Raw genomic sequence first — 9,847 nt, forward strand, 5'->3', positions numbered from 1 at the left:
CAGTTAAAGAAGTACTGTTATGAGGCTGATTCTCCCCTCTCCTGTAATAGGTTTTGTAATTTAAACTTTTGGAAACTGGGAAAGCAGGAATATTTCTGTGCTGCAATAGAAATTTATGTCTCCTTTGCACATGTCTAAATGAGCACAGGAGGGACACAGTGGTGGGAATCTGGACTGTGGATCTTGCACAGTCTGGACCACTAAGCTTTTTCACTGATTCCCAGAGTGAGGAATGATTGCTCTGACATTTTCCCCCTCCTTTCAGTACTGAAATTCTTATGAGAAATCCAAAGCTGCTATTTTTGGCAGGCATGAACAGTATGATCTTTGGTACCTTACTTAAAAATGTAATCTATTTTCTTTTAATTGCCACAACAGCTTTATTGTCCTCAGCACTATTAAAGTATTTCACGCCTGAAAAAATGAGTCTGTAAAATAATGAAGAAGGCCTTTGATGCAACATCCTGCTCTCCACAAAAGCATAATCACACAGAATATTGAATCCTAAGAGATCATACACTTACCACTTTCCCTGAAAGGAAGCCAGATTCTGTTCTCATATGAACTACATCAAATTTAGGCCAGTAGACATGAAAAATACCCCAAACCTGGGTTTTTATGCAAATGCAAATAAGCCATAATATGTGAGTGATCTTTGCAATTGTGTTTAATACTTCTTGACCTCTTCTTTTTGACTTTGCTCCTAATCCAGTAACATTGAGCATGATTTTAACAGTATGAATTTGCCAGATCTAAAAACTTAGGTCATGAGAAGTGCTGTTGTTTTAGTCTGGATCTGTCTTTATCTTAAATAAAATAAACCAATGGGACTTAAGCACATTATATGAATGGAAGTAATTGCTTATGCACTGTGCTGTGCTGATTTGGGCTAAATGGGAATCTCAGGAAATTGTCATTTGTGGACATTGACATTTTCTGAGGTATTTGTAGGTGAACTTTTATTAACAGCTCTGTCCTTCAATAGAGGTTAATAAATCACTGTTGGATTTGCAGGCACTCTCAGAATAGATAGGAAGCCAATTCCTCTGAAAGATTACTCCTCTATTTGTTTAGCCACTGGCTCTTGGCTTGTAACTGATAGGTTTGAGAGCTGGGAATGCTGCATTTCCCTGTATGCTCTAGCTGACTTGTTAGAGATGTTTGTGTTTGATAAAGGAGAGGATGATCTGGGGCTGGCTAAATGCAACAGGGTTTTGGTTTTGTTTTAATCTGTAAAGGTTAGAGATGGGAATTCCTCAAGCAGGCAAAGACACTGGCTTCTGGCAATGAGTAACTGTTTTGTCTTGGATGCAACCTGAGCTGGTTAGTGCTCTCTCTCTCCCTTTCACACATGCACACACACCCTCTTGGGTCAGCTCCAGCCCTCTGTGATGGCTCAGGGGGAGCCAAACTGCTGCTTCTCCTCACTTGGCTCAGAAGCCTCAAAACGTGTAAAATGCACGTGTGTACCAGTGAGCCCCCAGCTGCTTGAAAACACACTTGGTTGAACTGGGAAAATGGCAAGAGGAAATGTGCTAAATGTGTGAAATGTGGAGAACACGGGGGGAGTGGGGGAGCCTGTCTGAGACAGACACTGCAGTTTAAAAAGGGTCAAAATGGAACAGGGAAGTTCAGAGGGCAGATTTGTGTTCATGTTGGGTAAACACATGGGAAATTGCATTTGGTTTGCTGCAGCAGTAAACAGGAATAACAGAGAATAAATATCTGTGTGCACTTGGCTCCTCTGTCCTGGCTGGATGGGGCTCATCTGTGGGTACCCAAATTTACTGTATGGACAAATTATTACAAAGAGTACTCTGTTTTTTTTTTTTCTGGGAGTCTGTAGCTAAGTGCACATCACATTTAAGTTTTAAAATCCTATTGCAATGCTAAGATTCTAGGCAATATCTCTCTGCTCTGTCCTTGCAGATTTGTATTTATGGTATCCATTAGCCAAGGTGTCCACCGGCATTCAAATTGGACTGGCTGATACCCAGGGGTGCCATCCAACCTCAGCTGTTCTTTGATTCTATGGCCTCTCTCTTGGACATTGCTGCAGTGTGAGATGGTTTGAATTTGCAAGCTGACTTCAGCTTGGATTTTCTGCCTCGCACAGAGGTTGTTTTTCAAAAGTGCTTAATCTAAAAATAATTATTTGAATGTAATGATTAGAAGTGGGTCAAAGAAGCTGGGATGTGAGTTGTACCATGGGAGTTTGGAGCTTGCATGTGAGCTGGTAGCTCCCCAAAGGCTCTTTGAATGAACAAGCAAAAAGGTTGATGGTTTGGCAATCAAAGTGGGCAGTGATCAAAAGTTGCCCCCTCTCATTATTGGTGGAAAGGAATGGCTTGGGCAATGCTGGGCTGCCTTAACTGCAATCTGTCTTAATGAAGAGTAAATGCTCAGTGTGAAAAAATGAAACAAACCAGCTTCTTCTCCCTCAGGCTTACACAACAAAGATTATTTCCCCGTGGAAAGCAGATGTTTAATTGCCCAAGCCCAGAAGCAGGATAACACATGGCTGCTGTACCTGTCACAGCTGTGTGTGCTGCATGCTCAAGCTGCCGTGTCACAGCTACAGCTGCACTCTGGGTCTGTTCACAAGGTAACTGTGAACAGAGAGCTGTCATGCTGCCTAAAAAACAGACTCAGCTGGTACAGCAGGGTAACAGGGAAAGTAGTGCAGTTTTTGCCATTATTATTAATAGCTGCATAGAAAGAGTGGAAGTGTCTGGTATGGAGCCAGAGGCTCCCTCTGTACGGTACAATTCAATGAGCTCAGTGCACGATACAGAGACACTGTTTGAAATCTCTCTCCAATCCCACTATTGCTCCATGAGTCTTTGGTTGTTTTGCCTGGGGTGTGTTTCAGCTCTCTGAGACTCCTCCAGCAGCAGGAACTTCCCTGGGCATTGCAGGACCCTGGGGCAGCACTGCTGAGCCCACGGGTGTGATAGAGCAGAGGAAGGAGAGGGCTCATCTTTGGCATGGGTAACGTGGTCAGGTCTCAGAAAATCCTGCCTTGGTTAGAACTGGTGTTAGCAGTTTGTTCTGGGGTTAATCTGGAGCTGAGCTGCAGCCTCTGCTGTTCCTGTGTGCAGTGGGCAATGCAGATAGAGCCAGCACTTCCCAAGGCAGGGCTTCCAAAATATTCCCCCTTTATTTCTCCCGTGTCTCTCAGGGCAGGGAAGGGAGGAGAAGTCACTGCACTCTCTGTGCAGCTGGCAATGACATTACAAGGAGCTCAGGGACATTTTGGCACCCTGTATGACTCCTGCAGGGACCAAGCCAGTAAAGATTAACACCTGTTTCCAACAACCACGTTCTTAACTAGCAACTTCCTTCCACAAGACTAACTTTATTCTTTTAGTCTCTCTTTTTGTTTTGTTTCTAGCAACACACAGTTTTGTTGACAGTGAAGTAGGAGTGATGTCCCATGTGCCCTGGTGGGTCTCTCAAATGAGCAAGCAGACAAACTTCCCCTCAAAAACTCCAAGGTGAAACACTCAGAATAGTTAGGATGTCATTGGGACACAAGATTCATGAAATGGGGAATCTGGACTTCAGATCCAGCATACAAAGAACTTCCCCAAACATACAATTTATAAAAAAAAAAATAAAAATCATCTGTTTGACTCCATTGGAGAAATAAGCTGTCTATTTTTATTTGAAAATTGTATCCAGCTTGCTTGGGTCTGAACCCCTGTAGAGCCTCAAGAGAAAAGGTGCAGGAACAGGAAAAAAAAAAAACCACCCTAAAGATCTGCAAGGTTGAGAGTCACAAATGAGGGAAAATATCTAATATCCACTTATTTCTGGTTGCAGAGCTTATTTTTATTAATGCACAGTCCCATTAGCTGGTTGCCATGATACAGGGCAGTTGAGAGGAGGTGCAGAGTAAGGAGGTGAATAGAACTCAGAGCACTCCAGGGAAATGTGAGCTTTTCATGGTTTTTCAACATCTGACCTCCTGAAGTCTCTCTCTTTGTGCTGCCTTTGATGGATGGACATGAAGCTCTCTGCAGAAGGGAGATGTAATTGGCATTGCTTTGGCTTGAGAACTGCCCTCCCAAGTCCCCTGAGGTTAATAGTGACAATTAATATTGGGATTAATATAAATAGCAGCAAGCCTGAGAGCACAGTGGGTGTTATAAGGAGTGTCTGCTCCTGCAGGAACTTGGGAGGGTGGTGATAGGAAGGAAATGGTGATGGGAAGGGAGGAATATCTCCAGGAGATAATGGAAGCACTGCCCTGCCATGCTTTAATGACAGGCACAATTTTTCTGAAACAAGAGGATGCTTTGGCTGGCATCCCTCTAGACTTACTCCCAGGGTTTGCAATCCTCAGGTGGCATCAATGGCAAGGAAGGCAGCCCATTCTGGCTTGCCATTAAAGCCTGCTGTTTCTCTGTAGGAGAGTGTCTGGCCATGCCCTAGGGAAATTCAACAAAGCTACCCTGTGCACTGATAGCTGGATCTGGAAATGAAGGAAATAGCAGAGAAGGAAGCTTCAGAAATAATGGACACCTCACTTCCTCAGAGTCTCTCTGCTCCCTCCCAGGGTCACTGCTTGTGCCAGCTCAGCATCTTCACCATGCCCTTTAAGCTCTTGAGTAAGCTCATCCTCTCACAGACCACTCACATCTTTCCCAGCCTTCCATGAGGGAGTTTTTCTGTGATTCAAAGCAATTCACTGGAGCCCTTCTTAGACACAAAGCCCTTGGCCCTTCATAAACTCCCCAAAAATGGAATAGAGACAATGTGGAAGAAAGCATTGCAGGAGTCCTATCTCACAACAAATAGAGATGAGATTAGAGAGAAAACAAGAACCTCAGAGCTGCCCGTGTCAGCAAGCCCAAGCAAGCCAGGCTGAGTGAGGTTAAGAGGGTTTGTGGTCACTTCGGAGGGCCAGGCCACCCATGGCTCTCTTGAATCATCTTTGTGTCCCCAGTTTTTTCTTTTCCAGGCTGAAAAGCCCAGTTGCACTTGGGCATTTCTCTCCTCAGATTCAGAAAATGTCCTGCTACAGTTCTATTCCATATTTACTCTGTGAGTGTTTGGGAAGAGAATCTTAAAGGCTATTCTCAGATATAAGCTACCACCTGACAGTAATAAATAAAACCACAGATGCACCTTGATGGCAAAGGCCAGGGGATATCCCTTCAACAAGAAAGGGATTTTCTGTTGCTGTTTTATCCTCTGCAGCCCTGTCTCCTTCTGCTCCAGCCTCAGATGGAAGCTTACAGGACTTGCCTTTCCCCTACCACTGCAATCCTGCTCTCAATGGAATCAGGACACAGAAATCCTCCTCTCAACTTGGCCTCTCCTTTCAGCCCCTCCCTGGCATGCACACTTGCAAATGGCTCAATTTCCTGCTGGCTCAGTGTAAATTTTTCAGCGTGGGGATTTCTCTCTGGTGTTGCTTTGCAGCGTGAAGCTGACAGGGGTTTATGGCTCAGAAGGGACAGAAACTCTGCCAGGTTAAACTTCAGATGTATGATCCCACCACGTGTCAGTCAAAGTCACTCTGTACACTGATCTATTCTGCATTTTCCCCCCATGATGACAATGGTTGCACCCCATCAAATAAGCACTGAGACGCCTCATGTTCTCCAACTCCCCTATGTACAGAAAGAACAAAAATATCTGTTATCAGTGGAGCAGGGAAAGGGTAGTGCAAGGAAATTCTGCTGACGAATGCAACTCATTGTGCAATTAACTGGCATAGCCTGATACCCTGTATTCATTTGCATATGTTTAAATGAATTAGGCAAGTCCTAATGCTGAAGTTGGCACCCAGACATTTGTGCTCATACAAACACACCCAGCTTTGCTAAAAAGTTGTAACTTAAGGCATAGACTTTTGTCTCTTTCATTTGGTTACACCTATCTCTTCCTCTATTGTTTTAAATTATTTACAGAATATACCTCAATCCTTACGATATTTCCACACGAATCATAAAATCAAACATTGTCTTGCATATTTTAAAACACACAAGCTCCATTACTGTTTTATAATTGCTAATTAACAGATAAATGTTTCATACTCCCACATTTTTTATTCTCCAGATACAGCAAAACAAACAGATTAACAGAGGAAACCTGAGGACTGCAATATCTGTTTTATGATAAGAGCATTTTAGTAACTTAATCCCTACTATGCTCAGCTCTCAAAGACAATATACTGCTGGTTATGTGATACACAATAATGAACCAGTACAGTACTTTTGGTCTCTGGTTAGAGTGGGAGCTGAGATTTAGGCTATTTGTTTTTGGTTTTTTTTCCCCTTGGGCTTGCTACTAATTTAAATGTCTTTTCTAAGGATGTAGAATGATTTCAACCATTTTATAAATCTTATGCTGAGAAATGGAGAAAAGGCATAAACCCCTCTCAGCTGTGCACCCTTGTGTATCACTGCATGGGGACACCATGATTATTAACCTGACATAGCAACCTAATGCAAATATCTGGTATAAAAAATAATGAGAATTAGCAGCAGCACAGGATGGCAAATAATCATCTTCAGGTGACAAATGCAGGAAACCTGAGAAGTACCAGAGGGTAGTGGGACTTCTCCAGTTGCTCCTTAGGACTAATTAGCTAATAAAACCAGGATGTGATTGTATGATACTGAGTCATGGATTCAATGTGAGACGCTGTGCTATATTAGAAGATGAAGTAAAAAGGTATTTTGAGTCTCTCTCTGGCTGGAAGTAAATGTCTTATCTAAAAAACCACATACATTATGGTTTCGGATATCTGCATTTTTCCAGCCTAATTCCTGATTATTGCAGAGGAGGTATTTGTTTAGCATGGGACTCTTCCCAAAGTATCACCATTTAAATTCTCCAGCTTGCAGCAACACACTTTCTATTTTGGCAAGATGAATCTGCTGGTATCTGCATACCTCTCCTGTTCCTTCCTTCCTGTAATTAGGGGTAAATCTGCTCCAGGACCTGTTCTTTTGTAGAAGACACCATTTTTAGAGCAATACATCATTGGCAAGTCATGACACTAACAGATCCTTGGAGAGGGCTGCCTCTCTAAAGAGGTGCAGTATCACCTTGATCCCTGCTAGGCACTGCTCAGTAAAGAGCTCCATCAGTTGGTGAAAAAGCAAGAATAAACTCATTTTAGCTATAAGGATGCAGGTGAAACCTGCTTGTCAATTAAATAGCCTCAACAAAGTATCTCTTTTTTACCTTGTGCTATTTCCCCTAAACGTTCCCATAATGTCATTTTGATTTTATGGATTCAAGTTGAGCTGGATGGATATATAATGTTGGAGGTTTTTTTCCCCTAAAAATATTTATTTGCATCTGAAAATGAATCACTTCTATTTTTGCTGCATCTGCTTTCCATGGATATTGGTCTGATAGTTTGTATTGACAAACACAGAGCAGAAACATCAGAAAGAGTTGTGTTTGTGCCTTCTTTCATGGGACTGGGGAATTGCTGGTGTTTATGTACCATGGCTCTTTTTCTCAGCCCATAAAGAGGTTTGTGAATTACTGATTGATCTCAGCCTCATTAAGCTGTGGATGAGAAGCCAGTGGTGTCAGAAACTGCTGGTCCACAGACCAGTCTGGTCCCCAGAGCTTGTGTTTCTTGAGTCAAGATGAAGATCAGCTGGTTGAGGTGCTGAAAATGAATAAACAAATGAGAAAATGGACCCATTCATCAGCACAACAGAGAATATTGCCCAGGAGCCAGAAGGCATTGAAAATATTCAAAATAAGACTGAAGAAGCTGGTATAAATAAATGTGAATATAGTCACAGGTCTGTTCATCAGGTAATAGCATTTTTTGGGGGCAATTCAGAATACCTAAATGGACATCCTCAGAAAGGGTTGCTTACAGAGCTCCGTCTGAGAGACAAAATTAGATGTCCAAAGCTAGAGACTGTGAATGCTGCCAACCTGTTGGCAAACTTGGCCTTATCTTTAGCTACCCAGTACCCTCTTGAGGAAGTGGATGCTGGAAAGTGAAACCTCTCTGTCATGATGATATTTCCCCTTCTTACTGGTACCAGGAAGGAAACCTGGTGGATTTACACTTTGGTGGCAGTGTCAGATGATTCACAGGGTGATGCCCCCTCTGGTCCTGCCTTGTGCCTTGCTGCTCCATCAGCTGCACTGCCCTGCTGTCCGTCTGTCCATCCATCATCCATCCATCCATCCCTTATCCATCCATCCATCCATCCATCCATCCATCCATCCATCCATCCATCCCTCATCCATCCATCCATCATCCATCCATCCATCCCTTATCCATCCATCCATCCATCCATCCATCCATCCATCCATCCATCCATCCCTCATCCATCCATCCATCATCCATCCATCCATCCATCCATCCATCCATCCATCCATCCATCCCTCATCCATCCATCCATCCATCCATCCATCCATCCATCCATCCATCCATCCATCCATCCCTCATCCATCCATCCATCATCCATCCATCCATCCATCCATCCATCCATCCATCCATCCATCCATCCCTCATCCATCCATCCATCATCCATCCATCCATCCATCCATCCATCCATCCATCCATCCATCCATCCCTCATCCATCCATCCCTCATCCATCCATCCATCCATCCATCCATCCATCCATCCATCCATCCATCCATCCATCCATCCCTCCCTCCATCCATCCCTGGTTTCTGCATTGTTCTCAGAGCTGGAGCAGCTCGGAAGCAGCACTCAGAGCAGGGATTTCCTCCGTGTCAGCTCACAGAGGGGCTCTCCTCTGACTCACTGGACTGCTCCCAAAAATAGCAGCTTCAGAATAGAAACCTCCGTGCCCTTTCTGTCCCAGAGAACAATGTCTTGAACAATTTTTTCCTCCCTAAGTATGAAATAAATCCCCTTTGTGCTTCCAGCTTGGCAGGGATAAGATGGAAGGGCTTGGTTCAGTGCTCAGAGCACCTGACTGTGCTTTCAAGGAGAGGAGTTAATCACTGGGGCTGTTATTTACTTAATTCTCAGCAGGGACATTATTTATTTCATTTTCATCGGGGTTTTCTGGTTTTTGTCTGGGGAGATAGAGACTTAAAATGGAGAGAGAGTCAAGCAAACACCCCTCTTCACAGTCTGGGTTTTTTTATCTTTCTGCAGGGCAGAAACCAGACAGAACAATCAATGAATCCAACAGGAAGGACAAGGAATGTTAATGAAGTGCAGAATCCTCCAAACAACTGAAGTGCCCAAGGATTTTTGGACTGTTTGCTTACTTTCTGTTATTATTTTAAAAATGCCTAAACATCTGCCAAGCCCATCTGAGAAAGAGCAAGACCCTTCTATGTATAACTGTGTGTCAGTGCTTTACAAAGCCAGCAGTCAAATCTCTGTGGGTTGGCAGCTGCTGGTGGTCCCTGTAGAGCTCAATTCTTGTTGGGCTGTGAGGGAATCCTCAGGGAACAGCACTGGCACCCCCACCTTCTGCCTTCTGCTCCTGGCACCCATCACTCATACAGAGAGCCTGCCCCTCTGCAGGCTGGCAGCATCCTGATTTTGGGAGCTGATCTGCTGGATTTTAGTCACTCACTGTCAGCAAGGGCCTTATCCAAACTGCATCTCTGCAGCTGAACACAGACCGGGCTGATGGGCTAAGCTGTGCCCTCTCTGAGTGCTGGGTAGGCAGACTGATAATTTCAGAGATAATTTTCACAGCTTCAGATAATTTTCAGAGCTTCATGTCTTCAGTTATTCTGACAATCCAGGTCTAGCAATCTCATGTGTGGAACACTTTCAGGGAGCCAGGCTGTTTCCTCAGCAGAGATTGTGACTACTGAGAAATATTAGAAATCCAACAAGAAATATCCACAAACACTGGAAAA

At 43.7% G+C, this 9,847-nt stretch overlaps 1 protein-coding gene across 1 annotated transcript in view; it reads left to right on the forward strand.

Annotated features, from left to right (window-relative positions):
• The window catches only part of PDGFA (platelet derived growth factor subunit A), an 84,690-nt gene extending 75,548 nt beyond the window's left edge, over positions 1 to 9,142 (forward strand). Inside the window, exon 7 of the mRNA XM_058035168.1 lies at positions 9,126 to 9,142. The gene's annotated coding sequence lies outside the window, so the exon portion shown is untranslated. The remainder of the gene's footprint in view (positions 1 to 9,125) is intronic.
• The last annotated feature ends 705 nt before the right edge of the window (positions 9,143 to 9,847 follow it).

This window comes from Melospiza georgiana, chromosome 16 (assembly GCF_028018845.1).
Source record: "Melospiza georgiana isolate bMelGeo1 chromosome 16, bMelGeo1.pri, whole genome shotgun sequence".
NCBI lineage: Eukaryota > Metazoa > Chordata > Aves > Passeriformes > Passerellidae > Melospiza > Melospiza georgiana.